Source organism: Acinonyx jubatus, chromosome B3 (assembly GCF_027475565.1).
Source record: "Acinonyx jubatus isolate Ajub_Pintada_27869175 chromosome B3, VMU_Ajub_asm_v1.0, whole genome shotgun sequence".
Classification (NCBI taxonomy): Eukaryota; Metazoa; Chordata; class Mammalia; order Carnivora; family Felidae; genus Acinonyx; species Acinonyx jubatus.
The window spans coordinates 26,810,519-26,836,392 of NC_069386.1; the positions used below are offsets into that span (position 1 = coordinate 26,810,519).

General features: G+C 37.8%; 1 protein-coding gene across 2 annotated transcripts in view; it reads right to left on the reverse strand.

Moving 5' to 3' along the window:
* Positions 1–25,874, reverse strand: part of OCA2 (OCA2 melanosomal transmembrane protein) — a 492,350-nt gene that overhangs the window by 110,498 nt on the left and 355,978 nt on the right. The gene's annotated exons all lie outside the window — the stretch shown is intronic.

Consider the following 25,874-nt stretch of genomic DNA (forward strand, 5'->3'; position numbering starts at 1 on the left):
AGTCTGGAAATAACAAATCCTGGGCATCTTCAGAAAGCCCTGATAAAAAATGATGAAGAAACCTCTTAAACCAGAGGTGAGGAAACAACAGTATTTGCATCTTTTAAAATCTATAGATAAAAGATGAACATAGGAGAAAATCAGTTTACTTGGAAAAGACAAAAAAAAATTTTAAAGCAAAAAGGACGTAAGAAAGATCTTATCAGTGGAGAAGAATGGGATATTAAATAAACATGAAAAACAGTGAATAAGACTGCAGAATATAATATATAAATGTATGGCAATAAAGAATGATTAAGAAATGTCTAAGACATATAATAATACCTATTGACAAAAGACAGAAGAAGCTGATGTCGAATATTTGACATATTTAGTATAGTAACACAATTAGTAAAATGTTGACAATTATCCATTGCCAATAGGACAAGGAAAAGCTGAAACACTAAAACAGATATTAATACTTTTAAAACATTAGTTAAGTTTGGTTCAATCCATCTTTAGGATCATTGTGTTATTATATTAAGTACAGATGTGTTCGTATTAAAACAAAAATGTGGAAGCAGCTGTGTGGCTCAGTCAGTTAAGCAGCTGACTCTGGATTTTGGTTCAGGTCATGATATCAGGGCTCTTGGGATCAAGCCCTGCAGCACTGAGCCAGCTTGGGATATTCTCTCTTCTCTTTCTACCCCTCCCCTACTCTCACGCATGCGCGCGCTCTCTCTCTCTCTCTCTCTCTCTCTCTCTTTCTCTCTCTCTCTCTCTCTCTCTCTCTCTCTCTCTCTCAAAATAAATAAGCTTTTTAAAAAGTGTGGATTTGTCCCACGGATAAATAAGGAAAGGGTTGTGGCCATCAAAGGAAGTGTCCAAGATGCCCACCTGGAGCAGGGCTTTTCTTGTGCCTTCTGATCACTGACATGGCAGGGAGAGATAGGAAAGACTGACCTCCAGCCAGCAATCCAAGTAAAATATCACAGAAAAAATACTGAAATATTTGAGTAGATAATTTTAACTAAATGAATGGGGGAAAACTCTTTCAACTTGCTCAAATGCCTCAGCCCATAGTGAAATCTGTGAGCACTGTAGCTAGGAGACTCATCTACAGCAGGACTCTCCTGGCATGCATCAGGAACAAGGGACACAGCTCACAGAAAAGTCTTCATGATGTCTGTGCTCAGACAATACATGTACAACAGGAAATAAACTTCCCCAAAGCAGTGCTTAACTTAAGAGATTAGGTTAAGCAAGGAGATACCATTTTTTATACATTAAATTGGCAAAGATAAAAAGCGTACAGAATTGGTAAACGTTTACAGTAAAAGCATCCCCATACTTGTGGGATGAGGTAAATTAGTATAACTTATTGAGAGAGCAATTTGGCAACACCCAGCAAATTATTAATAACTGAGAGTGCTTACCCAGCACTTCAACTCATAAGACTGCATTCTAGAGATATGTACATGTCCCAAAGGCATCTATAACAGGCTACCAAAATCTGGAAAAACATGTCCACCAACACACAGCAGGCAAAGTAAAGAATGAGTTATCACATAATAGAATACAAAACAACATTTAAGAGCAGAAGAGTTATAGAATTCTAATGGGGACTGTCCTTTAAGTTTTCTTGTGAAGTTAAAAAAAATGAACAAATAAGATGCTGAAGAATAGTGTGTACAGAATGCTATCATTTTTAATCTTTTGAAAGGAATATATATGCAAAATGTACATATACACACATGTATATGCAAACACGTATGTGTTTATGTGTCCATATACACTCATGTTTGCATAGTATGTACACTGGGAGTGAGGTCCCAGCCACGTTGGAAAGTTTGGCAAGGAAAAGCACCATTGGCCAGCTCTACTCTGCCTTTTTCTCCAAGTCCCCTAAATTTATTCCTCCCCTTCTGCTTGGTTAAAGAACAGTGATGCCTTCAAGCTCTGAATTCTTCCTTGTAAATATTTCTTGTAATAAATTCTCCTCAAATTCCCCACTTGAGGTGCCATCTGTTTCCTTCTTGGACATAAACTGTAGAAACAGGAGGCTTCTCTTTGCAAAATCTGCTGATGGTAACCTCTGAATGACATCAAAGCATGCCTACCCACCCTTCATGGAGGCTGTCAGAAAACACAGGCACAAGACTCTGGGGTTAGATACAAAGGACTTGCTACTCATGGCTCAGCAAGCAGTCTGAGCATTAGCCTGTCTACAGCCAGATCCCAGAGCTTCAGTTTCCACTGGGCAACTCAAAAGGGTCAGGCAACACTTGCACATGCACTGAGCCATGTCAGAAGAGGTATTCAGAGCATAGGGAACTCAAATCTATTATAGGGGACAGTGAGTATCCCTGCCTTTTTCTCCAAATGGAGAACACTCTGTATTTCAAGGCTAGTTGTTGTACCAACAGTACCTTGTAAAGGTAGTCTGTACCAAGCTGCCACAACAGTAATCAACAGAGTGTATCCATCACCCAGCAGAGTTCAGACCTTCTGCCCCCAGTCTCTTCTCAGGTGAGGCTCTCACTTAGAAAGCCTTTCCCTTTTTTCACTATTATGTAACCATAGTTATCTTCCAAGCCCATCCCAAAGTCAAACCTGTGAGTTCAGGCCACAGAGCTTCCACTTAGTGTCTCAGTCCCCTGATGATTAATTTCAAACCTATGTTAACCTGTCTATATTTTTAATTTTCTTTGCTTGTGTATATGACACTCATCTAAGGTGTAAGCGTCAAGAAAGAAGGGTCTATATGTGAATTTGGGAGATCTTTGTAAGTAGGGCACTGAACTTTTACATCCTTGATATAAGATACATATATGTATGTATACATATGAATAATTGATATTTTAACTCTGATAATTCCTAGGAACCTACCAATAAAATGACATATTAGGAAATATGATTCAGAAGTCACATTTCTAAAACCTAAAAAGTATACATCTAATTTCTTAAGGAAGACTAAAAACATCAATTCAATATTTAATGAGACACCTACTATACTACACATTAAAATATTTTTTAAATATGGTCTCCTCCCCCAAGAAGTTTACAATATAACAAGGGAAAAGTCATGTAAAAGAAGGTAAAATGTGATTAATGCCATAAAAGAGTTGTCATTCTCAACAAACTAAGAAAACCCAGAGAACCTTGGATACTTCTGAACATGGCAGTGACATAAGCAGATGTTTAAGTCTGACATAACAAAAGGTTGCTTTAGAGGTTACATTCATGTAACTGAATGTAAGTCTGCTGAAGACCAGGGAGAAAGCTGGTGTGAGGCAGCTCTTCACTGGTCACTTGCATTTCTGAATGTCTTATAAGCAGAATGGACTGTCTTTGGTACAGACTACCAGATAAGGATCAATCAGATTAAATGAGGTTATAAGGGTGGGGCTCTAATCCAACAGGGCTGGTTCCTTGAAAGAAGAGAGACACCAGACACTCTGTCTCTCTTCCATGTGAGGACACAGCAAAAAGGAGGCCATCTGTAAGCCCTCCTGGTAAGAGAGCCCTCACGGTAAGAGAGCCCTCACCAGGAACTGAATTAACTGGTACCTTGGTCTTGAACTTCCCAGCCTCTAGAACTGTGAAACACAAATTTTGTTGTTTAAGCCAGCTACTCTATGGTATTTTGTTATAGCAGCCCAAGCTAAATAATATAATTGAGAAAAAATATTTTTAAAATCTTTTCACATTTAGGCCATTTATTTCAGAAAGGTTTTTAACATTTCGTGGAAAAGTTCAAAATATAACATTAACATTAATATTCCTGTCTGTATATGAAAATTAATGTATAAGACTGTGATCCTTTAAGTTGATCATTCTACCTAACATGGAGGTCTTAGGTAAATTATAGCAAATGTCCCATTTATAACATTAATGTTACTGACATAACCAAGATTCATAGCCAAGAAGGATAAGCTAATTATTGGATCATGATTCTCTTTAATTCTAAAATCTCATCTTTTAGTCTAAACAACTTATTCCTTATGCCTTGATCTCAGGTGATGACAAAACATAGATTCCCACCCTATAAATGACAAAAGTTAAGCATATTTTAAATCAAGTTTCACAAAATTGTACAACCACTGTGGAAGACAGTTTTGCAAATTTTTACAAAGCTAAATGTAGTTTCATGATACAACTCAGCAATCATGCTCCTAAGTCTTTACTCAACTGATTTGAAAACTCATGCCCACAAAAAAAGCTGCATAATATAAATCTGCACATTTATAGCAGATTATTCATAATTTATTCATAATTTCCAATAACTGGAAGCCAATTAAATGCCCTTCAGTGGGTGAATGGATGAACAAACCCTGTATATCCAACCAGTGAGATAAAGTGAGGCAGTGAAACAAGCTATCCAATTAGCTATCAAGCTAAGAAAAGACATGCATATATCTTAAGTGCATACTGTTAAGTTGGGGGAAAACAGTCTGTCTTAAAAGGCTACAAACTATATGATTACATTTATATGACATTCCAAAAAGGCAAAGGTATAGAAATAGTATAAAGATCAGTGACTGCCTAGGATTGTGGGGGAGGGAAGGATAAACTAAATAGAGAAGCACAGGGATTTTTTTTATATGGTAAAATGGCACAAAAAGTGAACCTTGATGGATGTAAATTTCCAAAAAATCATTTACGATGTCAGGGGATCCTAGACTGTGACAAAATAATCTAATCGCACTATAAATGTATGAAACAGCCACACTGGCAGGTGGAAGGTTGCTGATCTAAATAACTAGAAATGAGTGTAGTTTATAAAACTAAAGGGAAAAGGAATTATACAAAAGCACTGGACTCTAGTAGATAAAGCTGTTGCCCATGGGGATACAGGCGAAGAAGTCTGATATTGCCATACATGTGTCCTGGAATTGAAACATTAAGTAGCTAGATGACAGATGGTGAGAGTTAAGGCTCATGGTGGAGTGAGAGGTTACAGATAAGCAAGCAGTAGGGCTAGAGTTAGCCATACGTTAATGAATTAGAGTTGGAGACATCAATGTGAACTCCTGTTTAGCTTAATACAGAAACAGACGGTTGTAAAGGCACCTGAGTGGTTCATTTGGTTAAGCGTTTGAGTCTTGATATGATCAAGTCATGATCTCGCAATTCATGAGACTGAGCTCTGTGTTGAGGTCCATGTTGACAGTTCGGAGCCTGCTCAGGATTCTCTCTCTCTCTCTCTCTCTGCCCCTCCCCTGCTTGCATGTGCACATGTGCACACACACACACACACACACACACTCTCTCTCTCTCTCTCTCTCTTGCTCTCTCTCAAAATAAATAAAAAGAAACAGATGGTTGCATTAGAAATAGTTATAGACCTGTGCGTGTGTGTGTGTGTATATATATATATAGATTAGTATACATGCCTATATTTCCATGTTCTATCTGCTGAGAGGATCTAGAATCAATGACATCCCAGTATCAGTGAAACCACTGAAGGCTCAGATCTCATTTTTTAATACCATTCTCCAATTTAAAAAAATCAAAATAGGTGCCCCTGGGTGGTACAGTCTGTTAAGCCGACTCTTGATCTCGGCTCATGTCATGGTCTCATGGTTCATGAGTTCAAGCCCCGCATCTGGCTCTGCACTGATATTGCAGATCCTGCTTGGGATTCTGTCTCTACTTCTCTCTGACCCTCCCCCACCTTTGCTTTCTCTCTTTTTCTCAGAATAAATAAACTTAAAAAAATCAAAATAAAAAATAATAAAATAAAATAAAATAAAATAAAATAAAATAAAATAAAATCAGGGCTCATTGAAGAAATGGCTGATACTAGGACTGGAGCAGGATATACAAGATGACCCTGTGGCATATTGTAATGCTAGAAAATGAGGAAGAGCTCAAAGACACACACAATAAAACACAATGTTGGGATATGTCAGTGGGACACAGGAGCTAACAGAAAGAGCTCCCAGTGGCCAAAGCTGGAATAACCTGAGTAAAAAATAAAGTAATATTGCATCATCAAAGTATAAAATAAATATCCATGAGTCCATACGTATAAGAATAAAGTGACTGAATAAGTGAATAATTCAGAGTGAATAAATAAATCTATGTAGAAGAATTCAGAATATGTTCTATAGATACTCCACCCTGTTCTTAATTTGTACTGTAACTCCACACCCTGTAAGTGTGGTCTGTATACAATAACTTTCTTCCAAAGAGGACAGTATGGGGATGGGGGAGGAACTTTGCAGTGGAGAAACTTGACAATCATTAACTACTTCAGCCCAGGGATCAAGTTAACATCAATGGTTGTAAGTCATGTTGATAGTGCATATCCTTGACACGAGGTGATGAAAATAACACTTTAAAGCTGTGGTCTTTCTCCACAAAACCCATAATCCCTGTATAGGCATGAGAATAATGTCAGATGAATCCAAGTTTCAGTTTTATCCTGCAAAATATCTGACCAACATACATCGAAAGTGCCATGGGCACTGAAAACAAGGAAACTCAAAATCTAGCAGAGCCACAAAGAGACTTAAGAGATATGCTGATTGCAAGTATTGTGGTCTCCTGGATGGGATCCTGGAACAGAAAAAGACACTAGGGAAAAAATAAGGATATGTAAATAAAATGTGGACTGTAATTTTTTAACTCATTTTCCTTTTTATTCAAAAATGGCCTCAAGTAAGGTCCATTAACTGAAAAAGTAAATAGATTGGATATATAAACTATACACAGAAGAATAATTTCTCAGTATTCTGGTTATTCTTCATTGTTACAGACTTTAAGTAGCAACATGCCTTTGGGATTAACTATCTACTAAAACATTTCAAGACACTCTAACATAAGTAATCAAAGTTGTATGGATATTTTGTCCTGGATTGCTGGGTCAGACAGCAAAAGAGAGAAATACAAGCTGACTTATAGGTAAATGCAGACTCTCTCCTTCTGCCAGAAAGAAAACAATAATCTCAAAACAATGTCTCAAATGATTTGTCTTTGATACTCCATAATTTTTTTAAATGCAAAATTCCTTTCAAATTCTATGCCATCCAAAACTCACAACAACATGGGAGAAGCAGTGGTTTATATTTACTTGTTTTGGGGGGTTTTGTGTGTGTGTGTGTGTGTTTTTTTTTTTTTGGAGAATTTATGTACATTCTTGAGATTGCTATTTATTTTAACAAAGGTAAGCAAGACTAATTAGTTCATTTTCTAGTAATGCTGCTACTGTCCCTGAAACATTAATTCAAGATAGTTGCACAAGGCAAGAGAGAAATTTAACTGACAATATTCAATTGGAACTACACACATTCTCTCTCTCACATGTAAACACAGGCACATAAATGGACATGAATACACACACATACACATGAGCATATGTTCAGGCAAACACATGGATGGATACATGCAAGAACACTTATGCACACACTCACACACAGTTGTACATGTGTGCACATCAAATCACAATGCAGTTCATGCATGTGTATACATACATGCATGCACACCTACATATCTATACATGTGCATGCATACATGTGGGCCACAGGTATGTGTGATGTTTGTGCATGTGTACACACATGTGAAGAAATGCACACAGGCTCACATACATACATGCACTCACCCACACATGTACACACACAAATACCATAAAAGCACATTTACAAATGCACATATATAAACTCACATGCATACATACACATTTGTCTATGTATTCTCATGCACACTATACACACACATAAGCAGACATGCACACTCTCATGCACATTTACACAGGTTTACAAACACATGCATACAAGTAGCCCCCCCCCACACACACACACATATTTGCAGCCCAGTATTTCCTTGTCTGTATCTTAACAAAACCTATTTGCATATTTTGAAGTACTGTGGATCTGGCAACTTAACTCTCCACTATAGTGTGAAAGTAGCCATAGACAATATATCACTGAATGAGCATCTCTGTGTTCCAATAAAACTTTAGTTAAAAATACGTGACCAGACCATGGTCCATCAATAGAGTATAAATGCAAAAGTAAGTATACATATATATAAATGGGATTATTACAAACTGAGCATGCACTGTCATAAAATATGACATTACTAGCACCCAAAGTCTCTTAATAATTTCCTCTAGTTATCTCACTCCCCAAGAGGAATCACTATTCTATTTTCTAACAGCACAAATTAATTTTTCTATTATTTGTACTTTATGTAACTGAAATGACATACACTCTTTCGTGTCTGACTTCTTTCACTCAAAATCATGTTTCTGAGATTCTTCAATATTGTTACACATTATATACCTAATTTGTACTGCTAGTATTACCATTCTAGTATGTTTTTAAATGGAAATAAAGTTGTGTTTCTGTTAGGAATATACCTAGGAGTGGGACTGAGAATTCATAGGGTATGCAAATGCTCACCTTTAGTGGATACTATCAAGGTGCTCCCAAAGTAATGGCAGCAATCTACATTTCCACTAGCAGTGACTGTACATGAATTCCAGTTGCTTCATATCTTCACCAACATTTGCTACTTTTTGTCTTTTTCAATTTAGTCATTTAGATGAGTATGTGATAATATGGCAGTATGGTTTGTATTTGAATTTCCTGTATGACTAATGAGTTTCAGAATCATTTAATATGATTATTGGCTACTGGATATCTTCTTCCAGTGAAATGTCACTCAAATGTTTTGCCAATTTTTCTATTGGACTATGTGTATGGAGATTATGATTGAGTTTTAGGAGCTCTTTATATATTCTTAATACAAATTCTTTCTTGGATGTAAATATGTACTCCCACTTTTTAGGTTGCTTTTCATTTCACTTTCTTAATAGTAAATTTTGATGATCAAAAGGTCTTCAATAGAGTTTGATTTCTCTTCTTTTTTCTTTTATGGTTAGTGTCTTTTGGGTCCTGTTTATTAAATGTACTATTGTAAGTTCACTAATATTTTTTGAATGTTTCCCTTTAAAAGATTTACATTGTGCCTTTCACATTTAGATCTGAAATACATATGGAAATGATTTTTGTGTATAATGTGGCTAGGAGTCAAGGTACATTTACTTTCCATATGGATAATCAATTGACAAAGCACCATCTATTGTAAATAAAGTCATTTCATTACTAAACTGCCATATAAACTTTGTGGTAAATCAAAGAATGATAATCAAGTTGGGTTTCTTCCCAGGCTCTCTATTCTTTTCCACTTAATGCCACTGAACTGTTTTTCTGTCTTTGCATCGATACCACACTGTTCTCTTTATTAGAGCTTATAATAGTTCTTGATATCTACTAGTATTGCTCAAGCATTGTTTTACTTATATGTTAATAAAAAAAGGAAGGAGAGAGGGAAGAGAGAGAGAGCAGAAACAAGGAGGAAGGGAGGCAGGAAGACTGGCTGTAGATCTAATTGAATTAGTCATATACTGATGATATTGATGAATTTATTTGCTATTATAATGAATTACTTATTTTTCCTCAAAATAATAAATCTATCAGAGATAAAAATTAATTAAGTCCATGTTTACCTACTGCTGAACAATGAGTCAACCCAGGGAAAATCTAACCATATAGCTAAAGATAAAAAAAAAATTAACTAGAATTTTTTCACTTTTTAGTCAATTATCTTAGCATTTTGTGGATAACATCTCTATTATAACCACAGTTAATTTTTAAATGATTAATAAATTATTCAATTAAAAAATGAATGAACTGAAAAAACCTTTATTCAATTATAGAGTTAGCACTTTTTCTCCACCTATACACAAATCATCCCTAAATTCTATATTAGTTCATAATACTGCTAGTTATCTTTGAAACTTTTAATTAGTTCTATTGTTACAATGAAAATAAAATGTAATGTTGACTTATTTCCTAATCAAGATGCTCATTTAAAAAAGCATTTTGAGGCAACAAAATGATTCACACTGCAATATTAGACAGCCTGAAGTGTATATGAATTTGAATTAAATGGGATAATGAAACTCATCAATAGCTTTACACTATAAATAGGAACCCAGGCACATTTCTTAAACCCATAAACTCAAATGGTAATCTGGCTGCTCCAGTATCAAAATAATCTTGAAACCACTTTTAAAAATGTGTTTGTACTTTTGTTTTTATCCTTAAGATGCTGTAAAGTATGCAGTCTTCAATGTGATGCACAAAATAAAAGAAAATTATTATCATGACATTGAGTTTAGGTTAGCACATAAAAATATGCTGATGTAAAATGAGGAAATAATTTAAATAGAATGATACACACTTATGTAAAATTAAATTGTCAAAACCTTAGTTTTTCTTGAATAAATAAAATTTCAGTATAAAATCTAGATTGTTAAAAGATCAGTTATTTGTTGGTTGGCAATTTCAGGTCTAAATATTATAACAATGAAGTGTCAAATACCTAGTCAACTCTCTCTTTGTATGTAAAGTAAGCTATTGTCTGACTTTCCACTTGAAATACTTTAATTTTTGAAGCAAAAGTGTTAGATTGAATGGACCAAATAATTTCTCCTCTATAATTATCTGTACATCCAAATCTCATAAAAAATAACACAAACATGATGAGCTACAACTTCACACCTTTTAGGATGGCTATTATCAAAAACACAGTAAATAACAAGTGTTGGCGAGGATGTGGAGACATTAAAACCCTTGTACATTGCTGGTAGGAATGTAAAATGGTGTGGCCACTGTGGAAAATAGTATGGCAATTTCCCAAAAAATTAAACATAGAATTACCATATGATACAATAATTCTATTTCTGGATATATACCCAAAAGAAGGTAAAGCAGAGACTAGGTCACACATATGTACACCCACGTTCACAGAAGCATTGTCCACAATAGCCAAAAAGTAGAAGCCACCCAAATGTCCATTGATGACTGAATAGATAAACAAAACATTAAATATTCACACAATGGAGTATTATTCAGCCTTAAAAAGAATGGTAATTCTGATACATGCAACAGTGTGACTGAACCTTGAGGACATTATGCTAAGTGAAAGAAGCCAGACACAAAAGAACAAATACCGTATGAATGCACTCAAATGAGGTACCTAGAAGGGTCCAATTCAAAGAGACAGAAAGTAGAATGATGGTTGCCAGGGATAGAGGATAGGTGAGAAAGAGGAGTCATTGTTTAACAGATACAGTTTTAGTTTGACATCATAAAAATGGAAATGATGGTAGTAATGTTTGCACAACAATATAAATACACTTAATGTCACTTAATGTCACTCAGCTCACACTTAAAAATGCTTAAGATGGTAAATTTTATGACATATATATATTTTTTACCACAATAAAAAAGCAAATACACACACACACACACACACACACACACACACACCAATCAGAGGTAATCTCTGAAAGTATTGTTACTAACTCAAATATTTGAGACCCAAGCTGTCTCAAGTAGTTATGTGTCAGAGGTCCCCCAGACCACTTTTATGTTCAATGATTCACTAGGAGGACTCAGCATATAGTCATACTCGGGGCTACTATTTATTATGGAAAAACAAAATCAGCACGCTTCCAAGAGTCCTCTTTCAGTCGAGTCCCACAGAGCACACTTAATTCCCCCTGCAAAGAGTTGTGACAATATAAGTGAAGTGCTGTCTACCAGGGAAGCTCACTAGAGACTTAGCACCCAGAGTTTTCACTGAGGGAGTCACTTAGGCACCTCCACCTGACATGCATCCAAGTTTCAGAACCCTGGAAGGAAGCAGGTGTCAGCAGAGACCACATTGCTCAAACAGTTCAGGGAGCAACAGCAAGGCCTCTTGTCAGGGAATTATGAGAGCCCTCCCAAAACCCAGATTCCTAGAGGCCAGGTGATGGAAACCTTGCAACCAGGCCTTTCTAAGGACAGCAATAGGTTTTGTTCTATTAGCTCTTTTCTGCATGTAGCACACTCACCTAAAAAAGCTACACAATTTTTCTAAAGACCACTTCACATATGAGTCAAGGTCTGTGCCATAATTGAGTTTTGCAAGAGGGTAATTCTCATAGCCTCTCTGTTGAGGTGGGACCTCAGTGGACTATCAAAAGTATATCTGGTCATCTCACCTACATGTGGCATTAATCACAAGTGACATGCACAAAAAGTGAAGATAACAATTATTCTCTATACTCATGAGTGGCCCTTTTGGGGACAAATTAAGAATTTAAGAATTTGGGGGGCACCTGGGTGGCTCAGTCGGTTGGACATCCGACTTCGGCTCAGGTCGTGATCTCACGGTTCATGGGTTCAAGCCCTGTGTTGGGCTCTGTTCTGACAGCTCGGAGCCTGGAGCCTGCTTCAGATTCTGTGTCTCCCTCTCTCTCTGTCCCTCCCCTGCTAACACTCTCTCTCTGTCTCTCAAAACTGAACAAACATTAAAAATAATTTTAAAAAAGAATTTAAGAATTTTAATTAAGATATAATCTGTGTCTTAAACAATCAGCAATCATTACATTGTCATTACATGACATAATCATCATTACATTAGACAAAATTGAAAACTGACTCTAGATGATTCTCCTAATTAAGAAATGACTGCTTGGTGACTTGATTCCTTGAAGAAGGCTAACATCCCTGCCCACCTGACCAGCACTGAAGAGGGCAGCCCCCACAGCACCAGCTGTGGGCATCTTCTTCCTTCCCCATACTTGCCTGAGTCCCAGGCCATTGTGTGTCTACTCTTGCCTGAGAACACATGTTAGGAGGCAAATGTAAATTCAGTTTCCATGTTGAAGGGTTTCCTCCTTCATGGGACAGGCTACTTCTACTCTGTGCTGTAAGAGACAACAGTTGTCAGCCCCAGGGGCTTCTTGGGGAATATGAGCCTGCACCTGCTTCAAGGCTGAGTAGCAGTGAGGAGGCAGGGAAGAAGCCAAGATGTAGCAGTGGATGGGGAGGGAACTCTACGCAGACAGGCAGATGAGTGTATGGGCACCTGAGGTGGAGTGGGCCACAGGCTTCTGTGGGCACAGGCTGCAGTGACAGAGCCCAGAGGGCCCAAGGGAATTCAGGCAGAGGAGGGTGGCTGCCAAGGCACTTTACGGAGATGGCCCTGGCCAGGACAGCAGAATATGAGAACCCATTTATACTCTAGCCATACAATGTGACAACTGAATGTGTATAATAGATTTGCCTTCTAAATTCTATTATATCTGGAGGGGCCAACATGGCAGAGAAATAAGGGGATCTGAAGTTCCCTCATCTCACAAACAAAGCAGTGTTGAAGCTAAAGGACTTTGAACTCCAAGAGTCCAGAAGGAAAAGAGACAGTCATGCTTCCAGAGACCCACCAGGACAAACTGATGGGCCATAGGTTCATGACTGCAAACTGGGAGAGACAAAATGAATGGAGGGGAGGGATCTCCTTCTGTGGAGAAATAAAGGGAAGAAAAGGAGAGGCTGGGGAAGCATAGGACTGTATCTGGAAAAGAAAAAAAAACACAGACCAGCAGGGAGAAAGATCCAATCTCTAACTGAGGGACTTTCTCCAGACCAGGGATGGCTGCGCAGATTGTGCACCTGGGGAGGAGGGGAGCCAGCCACGGGTTTGGTGGCTAGGTCAGGGGTGCAGTATGCAGTACAAGAAAGTGATTGATCCCCTCCCTTGAGTGCTGTGGGATAGGACAAATCCCGCCTGCACCTGCCAGCCTGGGACAGCATATCTGGCAACATGGAGTGGCACTTCCCCAGTACTGGGGCACACGGAGCAGGAGTTTGAATCCCAGCCAAGTGCCAGGGCACAGGAGTCAGTAGAGTGGGACAAACCACCTTGTTTGCATCTACAGCACAGTGAGTATGGCTCGAACAAAGTGGTTTGGGACAGCTGATCGGTGGAGGAGAGACTGAGGTGTTGCCCATTTTTCTCCCCATCACCAACAAGGGGGGGGACTTCAGCAAATGGACAGTGGGACCCACAGTCGAGGCGGTACCCACCTACACCAAACCACACCCCTCCGCTCCTGGTAATTGGCTATCTACTGGAGTGGGATTGACGCTGATGAACCAGATGGCCCCTCCTCCAGACCAGCACCATTGCATTGCCTGATTTAATTCTCAGGACAGTTTGGACAGTTTTTTTATATAGATATATTCTTCCTTCCTTTTCTCCTTATCTCTTCCCTCCTTTAGTCTTGTTACTCTGGTTGTTGGTTTGTTTAAGCAGACATATTTAATCCATTCTCTTGATACATATTCCACACCTCCTTCTTTATTCTCCATTCTCTCTCTCTGGATTAAGCCATACAATGTCTCTGTCTGGAAAACATTATTTTCTTTTTCATTTTCCCTGCCTCCTATTTTATTTTCCTTTCTTTCTCTCTCTGGATTAAGCCCATAGTTGTTCTGATCAAATTTTATTCTGTCTTTCTCCCTGCCCCTGTCATTTCCCTCTTTGAATGGGATAAGGCCTCTTTCATCAGCACCATCTCCACCTGTTGTTTACTTGTAGCTGGTGTTTCTGGGTTTATTTTTTTTGTTTTTGTGTTTGTGTGTGTATGTGTGTGTGTGTGTTTGAGTGTCTTTGTTTTCTGTTTGTTATTTGTTTGCTTGTTTGTTTGTTTTCTTTTCCAGGGCTACTTCAACCAACAAATGAAAACACACCTAGTGGAGGGCTCAAAAATCACCACATGTAGGTAGATAAGGTAACCAAAGTCAAAACAACAGAGAGCAAGTAACATTCTCCAAAAAACACCTCCTGAAGAGCCAGGCCCTGGACAGTATATGAACCTTCTTTAATATAGTAGTATTCACAGGTGCAGGACAAACAACAACTTCAAAACACATAAGGGACAGAAAACTAGCCAAAATGACAAAACAGAAGAATTCCCCACAAAAGATATTCAGGAAGAAATTACAACTAAAGAGTTGCTAAAAACAGATATAAATAATATAACTGAACAAGAATTTAGGATAATAGTTATAAGATTAATTGCTGGACTTGAAAAAAGCATAGACAACAGCAGAGAATCTATTGCTACAGACATCAAGGAATGAAAAATAGTCATGATGAATTTAAAAATGCTGTAAATGAGGTACAAAGTACACTAGAGGCGATGACAGCCAGAATTGAAGAGGCAGAGGAGAGAATAGGTAAAATAGAAGATAAAATTATGAAAAAAGAAGAAGCTGAGAAAAAAAAGATTAAAAAAGTTCCGTACCATGAGGGGAGAATTAGAAACTAAGTGATTCATTCAGTGTATCAGAGAAGTTCCAGAAGAAGAAGAGATAAAGGGGCAGAAGGTGTATTTGAACAAATCATAGCTGAGAACTTCCCCAATCTGAGAAGGAATCAGACATTGAAATCCAGGAGGCACAGAGAACTCCCTTCAGACATAACTTGAATTGATCTTCTGGATGACATATCACAGTGAAACTGGCAAAATACGAAGATAAAGAGAATTCTGAAAGCAGCTAAGGATAAACAGGACTTAACCCACAAGATAGACACATAAGGATAGTAGCAGACCTATCTACTGAAACTTGGCAGGCCAGAAAGGAGTGGCAGGAAATTTTCAATGTGATGAATAGGAAAAATATGCAGCCAAGAATCCTTTATCCAACAAGCCTGTCATTCAGAATAGAAGGAGAGATAAAGGTTTTCCCAAACAAACAAAAAATGAAGGAATTCATCACCACTAAACCAGCCCTACAGGGCTGTGTGAGTATCACAAAGGGGGACCCTGTGAGTATTGCAAAACCACAAAGGACCAGAGACATCACTGCAAGCATGAAACCTACAGATAACACAATGACTATAAACCCATATCTTTCAATAATAACACTGAATGTAAATGGACTAAATGCTCCAATCAAAAGATATAAGCCATCTGAGTGGATAAAAAAAAACAAGACCCATCTATTTGCTGTGTACAAGAGACCCATTTTAAACCTGAGACCTTCAGATTGAAAGTGAGGGGATGGAGAACCATCTATCATGCTACTGGAAGTCAAAAGAAAGCTGGAGTAGCCATACTTGTATCAGAAAAACTAGATTTTTTTAATGTTTATTCATTTTTGATAGAGATACACAGAGCATGAGCTGGGGAGGGGCAGAGAGAAAAAGAGTCACAGAATCCAAAGCAGGCTCCAGGCTCTGAGCTGTCAGCACAGATCCAAATATGGGACTTGAACTTGTGAACCATGAGATCATAACCTGAGCCGAAGTCAGATGCTTAACTGACTGAGCCACCCAGGCACCCCCAGAAAAACTAGATTTTAAACTAAAGGCTGTTAAGAAGAAATGAAGGGCATTATATCATAATTATGGGGCCTATCCATAATGAAGAGCTAACAATTATAAATATTTATACACCGAATTAGAGAGCACCTAAATATGTAAAACAATTAATCACAAACCTAAGCAATCTTATTGGTAAGAATGTGGTAATTGCAGGGAACGTTAATATTCCACTTATGGCAATGGACAGATCATCAGTAAAGAAACACAGAATCAGTAAAGAAACAATGGCCCTGAATGATACACTGGAACAGATGGACTTGACAGATATATTTAGAACTTTTCATCCAAAAGCAGCAGAATAGAAATTCTTCTCAAATGCACATAGAACATTCTCCAAGATAGATCATATATTGGATCAGAAAACAGTCCTCAATAAATACAAAATAATTCAGATCATACCATGCAAACGTTCAGAACACAATGTTATGAAACTTGAAATCAAACATAGGAAAAAGTGTAGAAAATCTCCAAAAGCATGGAGGTTAAAGAATATCCTACTAAAGAATGAATAGGTTAACCAGTCAATTAAAGAAGAAATTAAAACTTATATGGAAACAAATGAAAATGAAAACACAACAGTCCAAAACCTTTGGAATGCAGCAAAGGCAGTCCTAAGAGGAAAATACATTGCAATCCTGGCCTATCTCAAGAAACAAGAAAAATCCCAAATACAAAATCTAACAGCACACATAAAGGAACTAGAAGCAGAGCAACAAAGAAACCCCAAGGCCAGCAGAAGAAGAGAAAAAAGATCAGAGCAGAAATAAACAATATAGAATTTTAAAAAACGTAGAAAAGATCAATGAAATTAAGAGTTGGTTTTTTGAAAAAATAAAATTGATAAACCCTAGCCAGACTTCTCAAAAAGAAGACCCAAATAGATAAAATCACAAATGAAAATGGATTTATCACAACAAATCCCTCAGAAATACAAGCAATTATAAGAGAATACTGTGAAAAATTTTATGTCAAAAAACAGGACAACCTGGAAGAAATGGACAAATTCCTAAACACTCAGACACTGCCAAAACTCAAACAAGAAGAAATAGAAATTTTGAACAGACCCATAGCTAGTGAAAAATTGAATCAGTTATCAAAAATCTCCCAACAAGTAAGAGTACTGGGCCATATGGTTTCCCAAGGAAATTCTACAAGACATTTAAAGCAGAGTTAATACCTATCCTTTTCAAGCTGTTCCAAAAAATAGAAATGGAAGGAAAACTTCCATAGTCATTCTATGAAGCCAAGATTACCCTGATTCCTAAGACAGACAGAAACCCCACAAAAAAAATGAGAATTACAGGCCACTATCCCTGATGAACATAGATGCAGAAATTCTCAACAAGATACTAGTAAATAGAATTTAACAGCATATAAAAGGAATTATTCACCATGATCAGGTGGGGTTCATTCCTAGGCTTCAGGGCTGGTTCAATATTCACAAATTAATCAGTGTGATACATCACATTAATAAAATAAAGGATAAGAACCATATGATCCTGTCAATAGATATAGAAAAAACATTTGACGAAATACAATATCCTTTCTTAATAAAAACCCTCAAGACAGTCAGGATAGAGGGAACATACTTAAACATCACAAAAGCCACTTATGAAAAGCCCACAGCTAATATCTTCCTCAATGGGGAAAAACTGAGAGCTTTCCTCCTGAGATCACGAACATGAGGGATGTCCACTTTGACCACTGCTGTTTAACATACTGTTGGAAGTCATAGTCTCAGCAATCAGACAACAAAATAAAATCAAAGGCATCAAAATTGGCAAAGAAGAAGTCAAACTTTCACTTTTTACAGACGACATGATACTCTACATGGAGAACCCAAAAGACTCTAGGACTGATACATGAATTCAGTAAATTTGCTGGGTACAAAATCAATGTACAAAAATTGGTTGCATTTTTTTGCATCAATAATGAATCAACAGAAAGAGAAATAAAGAAACTGATCCCATTTACAATTGCACCAGGAACCATAAAATACCTTGGAATAAACCTAGCCAAAGATGTAAAAGATCTGTATGCTCAAAACTATAGAAAGCTTATGAAGAAAATTGAAAAACATACAAAGAAATGGAAAAACATTCCATGCTCATGGATTGGAAGAATAAAAATTGCTAAAATGTCAATACTACCCAAAGCAATCTACACATTATATCCAGTCCCAATCAAAATTGCACCAGCATTCTTCTCAACGCTAGAACAATTCTAAAAATTGTATGGAACCACAAAAGACCCCCAAGAGCCAAAGTAATATTGAAGGAGAAAACCAAAGCGGGAGGCATCACAATCCAAGGCGTTAGCCTCTACTACAAAGCTGTAATCATCAAGACAACATGGTATTGGCACAAAAACAGATCAATGGAATAGAATAGCGACCCCAGAATTGGACCCACAAATAGCTGGCCAACTAATATTTGACAAAGCAGGAAAGAGCATACAATGGAAAAAAGACAGTCTCTTTAGCAAATGGTGCTGGGAGAACTGGATAGCAACATGCAGAGAATGAAACTAGACCACTTTCTCATACCATACACAAAAATAAACTCAAAATGGGTGAAAGACCTAAATGTGAGACAGGAAACCATCAAAATCCGAGAGAAGAAAGCAGGCAACAACTTCTTTGACCTCAGCCACAGCAATTTCTTGCTCAATACATCTCCAAAGGCAAGGGAATTAAAAGCAAAAATGAACTATTAGGACCCCATGAAGATAAAAAGCTTCTGCACTGCAAAGGAAACAATCAACAAAACTAAAAGGCAACTGACAGAATGGGAGAAGATACTTGCAAATGACATCTCAGATAAAAAGCTAGTATCCAAAATCTATAAAGAGCTCACCAAACTCCACACCCAGAAACAAATAACCCAGTGAAGAAATGGGCAGAATACATGAGTAGACACTTTTCCGAAGAAGACATGAGATGGCCAACAGACAAATGAAAACATGCTCAGCATCACTCATCATCAGGGAAATACAAATCAAAGCCATACTGAGATACCACCTCACACCAGTCAGAGTGACTAAAATGAACAACTCAGGAACAACAGATGCTGGTGAGGATGTGGAGAAACGGAAACCCTCTTGCACTATTCGTGGGAATGCAAACTGGTGAAGCCCTTCTGGAAAACAGTGTGGAAGTTCCCCAAAAAATAAAAAATAGAGGGGTGCCTGGGTGGGTCAGTTGGTTGGGTAGCCTACTACAGCTCAGGTCATGATCTCGTGGTCTGTGAGTTTGAGCCCTGCATCGGGCTCTGTCTTGATAACTCAGAACCTGGAGCCTGCTTCTGATTCTGTGTCCCTCTCTCTTTCTGCCCTTTCCCTGCTTTCTCTCTCTCAAAATAATAAACGGTAAAAAAAAAATTTAAATTAAAAATAGAGCCAGCCTATGGCTCAGCAATAGCAATACTAGGAATTTACCCAAGTGATACAGGAGTGCCGATGCATAGGGGCATGTGTACCCCAATGTTTATAACAGTGCTTTCAACAATAGCTAAATTATGGAAACAGCCTAACTGTCCATCAACTGATGAATGGATAAAGAAGATGTGGTTTATATACACAATGGAATACTACTTGGCAATGAGAGAGAATAAAATCATGCCATTTGCACCCATGTGGATGGAATTGGGAGGTATTATGCTGAGTGAAATAAGTCAGTCAGAGAAGGACATATATCATATGTTTTCACTCATATGTGTATCTTGAGAAACTGAACAGTAGACCATGGGGGAAGGGAAGGGGAAAAAATAGTTACAGAGAGGGAAGGAGGCAAACCACAAGAGACTATTAAATACAGAGAAAAAACTAAGGGTGCATGGGGGAGTGAGGGAGAGGGAAAATGGGTGATGAGCACTGAGGAGGGCACTTGTTGGGACGAGGATTGGGTGTTGGATGTAAGCCTTTTGACAATAAATTATATTCATAAAAAAATAAAATAAATAAATTATAATATATCTAAGGAAATAAAATTATTTTCTGCCTCTCAATCCTAGACAACAACTAGGTAGGAGAGCTAAGATTATTGTAGAGGAAGCCAGTTGGGACAGAGAATGGACACATAATCTGCAAAACTAATCATCTGGAGAATATTTTTTTTATATAGGCCTGTAAGAATTTGTGCCAATGTCCACCATAGATGTCAAGCAGTTACCTGCCCTTTATACTGCTTCTCAACTGGTGAGTCACAGTTTCTCTGGAAGAAAGTAGAAAGTGTCTCCCCAAAAAAGCATTCTGGTTCCATAAGGTATGTCATAGGACCAGGTAGTTTTCTGAGTGCTCTTACCTAAACTAAAGAGTGATTATATTCCATGCTTGCAATAGCATGCTGAGACAGGAGTAGATCATAGTCTCATTTTGCAAATGAGGAACTATAGCACAGATAAGTCAAGGAACCTCATCATTCACACAGAGTAGTAAATAGTAGGATAAGAGTTCAAGCCCAGGGACAAGGCTCTCAGCTATTAGACTGTGCCTCAGATAATTAGACTGTGCCTCAGTCTAAGCATGAAGTGGGGTAGTTAAGAGGGTAGTAGGGCATCCCATAGGTCAGGATGCATCTGACACTCAGTGCAGCCTGAAACATGGGCCTGAATACCATTGGGTGCTCCCTCTGCCTCTCCTCTCAGCCTCTCTCTGCACATTTCATTCTTCCTTTCTCAGCACATGAGAATACATGCATGACAAGCTCCTGCATTCATGCCTCTTCTGTGGCTCTCAGACTCAGGCCCAACATCACATTCCCAGGAAAGGAACTCAGGCCCAAATCCCCCCTCACCAGTTAAATGATGTCACCTTGCAAGTGGGGTTGGCTTGGACAGTTTCCAAGCTGGTGGAAGACAACTCTGTCAAGATGTATCCTGAGATATAAGTGGCCTAACACCTTGGGACATTCTGCATAGTTTAGTGTCCCCTTAAAGACTCACAAGACATATTAGCATATTAAGAGCTGAGACATTTTGCAGTAAGAATTTGCTTTGTTTACCCACATGAGTCCAAATCTCATTTCAACACAAACACTCACTTTGTCACCCTTCTGTTAACATCTTAGAGAATTCAGTATGATTCTCAGTAGGAAGCCCTGTATGCATGAGCTTCCCTGACAAGATTTCCATGTCCTTTAGGAGAGAGGCCTGCTGCATGTGGTTGGACAATCATACCTAACCCAACCAGCACAGCATAGTAAGGGGCCTCTCACAAATGTTTATCAGTATATTAGACTCAGCTCCATCTCTTTGGACGTGGAAAAATATAATAAGACAATAAGCCCAGCACATCTGACAATTACACAAACCTAAAAATTTAAAGTAGCCAGCAATGAAGAAATAGCACAATGCTGAAGGAGCTGACCAGCCAAGAACTAGAAAATCAAAGTATGATTTAAATTTTAAAAAAAGAAAATTAAATCACAAGAGATCTTGTAATTAATTCTCAACAGTTGTTATTGAGCTACATTTTGGAAGGAAGATCCTAATACTCAGGCAAATGTGAGTTTACTAGAGAAAAATGGAAATTCAGAAGGATACCACCTTCCAAAGAATGCTGACAGAGCTGGGGACTGTGATTAGTACACCAGTCAAATCCGACCTGGGTAGTAGTTGTACTACTTAATACTTAGTTTATTCCTTATGATTTAAGAAAAAAAATAAATTGAGAAAAACACAAAGGAAACCATTAAGATGCTGTAAATTTGTTCATAATACACAGCTGATTGGAAGGTAGAAACAAAACCATTTAAATTCTGAAAAGGGAGAATAGTTTATTTTAAATTTTGTAGAAAACTCACAAAATACTTAAAAACTGTGGAAGAGATATAGAGATACTTAAAATATGTATAATCATTTTGTTTTAATCAAGAGAAAAGTAAATAATCTTTTTAAAAATGTAAATTCAGATTTCTGAAATTTGTTGTCCATTCATTCACTTTTTTGCCTTTTACACACTGATAGACTTTTCACAATCTTTTTATTTTCTTTTTTTTATTTTTGAGAGACAGAGCATGAGTGTTGAAGGAGAAGAGAGAGGGGGGACACAGAATCAGGAGTAGGCTCCAGGCTCTGAGCTGTCAGCACACAGCCAGACGCGGGGCTCGGACCCACAAGCCGTGAGATCATGACCTGAGCCAAAGTCGGAAGCTTAACCAACTAAGCCACCCAGGTGCCCCCAATCTTTTTTATATAGAGAAACAAAAACACTTGAAAGTGTGGTTGGTTGCTAGATAAGATGGTCTTATCTTAGTGCACAGGGCACTAAGGATTTATTGCCAATCGTTTAACTGTAAAATAGACTTTGCTGGACTTGTGACTTGAACTTGATTTTTTTTCTTATGACTTTCATACTGCTCTGTGCAAGCAATGGGTAGAAACTTAAGTTGCATGTAGATAAAGTGAGGTTATAGCCAATGATAAATTCCAAACCTGGACTAACATCAGGGTCACTTCTGCACCCATCCCCTATCTCACTCTATGTCCACTCCTACTCCCTTCATGACCTTTCTCCACAGTCCAAGCGCTGAAGTCCATCCTCCTGTGAAGGGCCACACCCTCAGCTAGCTGTCTCTGTTGGGGACTTCCATACCAACGTACCCAATGGTTTCTCTTCACTGGTCCTGAGGTACCTTCACACAGCCATTTTGGCCTGGCCTCTCCAAAAGCAGGCTCACCTAGGGGCAGGACTTTGCACCCTATGCATTTCTCACTTTTTTTACTTCAAGCTTCACAGACCATCTCAGAGCCAGAGGGAGGAATTTATAGAGGAAGGAAATTTCTGCATAAAACATTCAGCTATTCCTAGTAAGTTCTAGAAGTACTGCCAAGTATAGCTGGAAACTTGTATGGCCCAAATAATCACAGGTTGGAAAAATCACAGTGCTTTGAAGCTGAATGTAACATCACAAACCCCATGTTATCAAAAATATCCACCAAGATAGTAGAAAATAAGGCAATGATTTATCTGGAACAAACTGCTATTCCATGTCTGGAAAGATGGTTGCTTAGAATAAACTCATCATAGGCAGGAGAAGTTGGGAGTGCTTGGAAAGTTCTCTCTGAGGTTGCATACTTTAGGAAGGAGACATGCTTTAGCGTTCTCTGTAGCATTGGGTAATAGCAAAGAAACCCAATTGCTGGGGTTCTGCCATCCATTGAGGGTGCTAGAAGATCCTCTAAGATAGAGAAATTAGAGAAGGACTACTGGTCCCCTTTCTGAGTGTTATTCTGAAGACAAATCTGTCCTACTGACAGGATTACTAATGAAACACAGAGCTCGGCAATGCCCAAGAGAAAGAGCAGCTTACATCTGGGGAGGCAGCAATCTAGGGAGAACAATCAAGGTGGCATGTAAACAGGCAACTCCCACTGACTTAAAGTGAAGGAAGAGTAAGACAGATATGGAACAAAGGGGTCATTAGATAAATAAATTTATTAGATAAATAAATACATATATCAGGACAAATGAAAGATATTTTTTGGAATGCAAGGAATTAGAGGACATATCTGAGTACCGGGTTACCGCTTCTCACATGGAACTTGGAGTACCAGATGCTCACTTCCCAAACTCCGTTGCAGCTAAAACAGAGTACATGGCCTAGGCCAAAGAAGACCTGTTCAAGGGGCTGGTCACAGCATTAACAGCAGCAGCAACATGGAGTGTCCAGGGGCAGATGGAATATGTGAACTACAGATATGGCCAACTTTGCCTTTGTACCTGTACCTATATCCTCAGCATCATCCCTATTGAAAGCAGGGAGCCAACTTCAATGGTAGCATCTTCCATTAGCATCCCTGATCTATAGATAATAGGCACTAAAAACACTTGCTTATCACATCCCCACTCAGCTTTCCATGTTGACTTGTGTAGAAGATAGATAGTTCCCAAAAGCAGTGTGAGTATCTGAACCAGCTCTGTGCTGACAAGCTGGGCTCAGATCCTGGAGCCTCCTTCAGATTCTGTGTCTCCACTCTCTCTGTCCCTCCCCTGCTTGCTCTCTCTCTCTGTCTCTCTCTCTCTCTCTCTCTCTCTCTCTCTCTCTCTCTCAAAAACAAAAAACAAAAGACATAAGCATAACAAATAGATATTTGTCAATAAATCTTATACATGTGCAGGAAATAAAGCTTTTGTGGGTGGGGCAGTCAGCATGAACAGTACCAGTGACTATACTTTACTTCCCTTCATTTTAAGAAGGCAGCACAACATTCGATATAGGGCATGTGGATTTGAAGGAAATATACACCATTTTGGGGTGGCTATGCTTACATACTTCTCATATGGCCCAAAAGGCTATCTCTGAGTTGGATAGTAGAGAATCAGAACTTTTTTTAATCATATGAAACTAATTTGCACAACTAGGTACAACTACATTTGAAAACATGGATGGAAATATAATTTAACAGAACTAAGGAAGAGATTGAAAGTCTAAGAGACTAATTTCCAAAGAAGATATGAGAAAATAAACTATAAAACAGATACCTTCTCCCCCAAAATAGAAGTCTCAGGTCCAAATAATTTCATAGGGAAAATTGTACCAAATCTTTGAAAAACCGATAAGCCCAATGTAATTTAAATTGTCCCAGAGAATAACTAAAGAAAGAAAACTCTCAATATTATGAAATACAAGATTGACTCCAAAATCTGACAGAGTATACAATAAATACTACATGTTGGGGTACCCGGCTGGCTTAGTTGGGAAAGCTTCTGACTCTTGATCTTAGGGTTTTGAGTTCAAGACCCACATTGGGTGTGTAGCGTACTTAAACAAACAAACAATTTTTTTAAAAAGACTACATGTTAACTCAGTTATTAATGTCCATATAAAATTCCCACATAAAATATTAGCAGACTGAATCCAGATCACATTAAAAAATATACTATGACCAAATGATAAAGATATCCACTAACATCATTGCTATTTTAACCTTGTACTTGAGCTATAAACTGATGCAATTAGAGGGAAGAAAAAAAGCAAAATATAAAAACTGGAAATAATAGGTGAAATTATCACTTAATGGTGATATGTGCTCCTAATATTTTATAATTTAATAAAATATTAGCATATAATATTAATAATAAAAAATCAATAGCTGTAAAATATGAAAACTGCAATCAGAAGATATAATGGAAAATACAATTCCACTTACAATTGATATTAGATGAGCAAATATACTATGGAATAAACATCATGACTGTGTAAATCAGATGTGGAAAAATTTTAAATATAAATTATAATTGAACAACAAAATGTTCTTTTAAAAGAAGAACTTGATATTAAAAAGATGTCAATTATCTGAAAGTTAATTCAAGCATTATTATAATCCTAATCAAATTAATAATTGTTTTTATTTTACTTATATTTATTTATTCATTCATTTATTTATTTATTTGTTTATTTGTTTACTGACAGAGAAAAGTGCCTGCAGTGCAAGTAGGGAAGAGGTAGAGGAAGAGGGAGGGAGAATCTTAAGTAGGCTCCATGTTCAGTGTGGAACTTGATTCCAGGCTTGAACTCACAACCAAGAGATCATGACCTGAGCCAGAATCAAGAGTCAGATGCTTAACCAACTGAGCCACCTAGGTGCTTCAAGGTTTTTTTTTAATTAATCTAAAGGAGCAATTCTATAACTCATCTGAAAAGACAAATAAGAATAGCC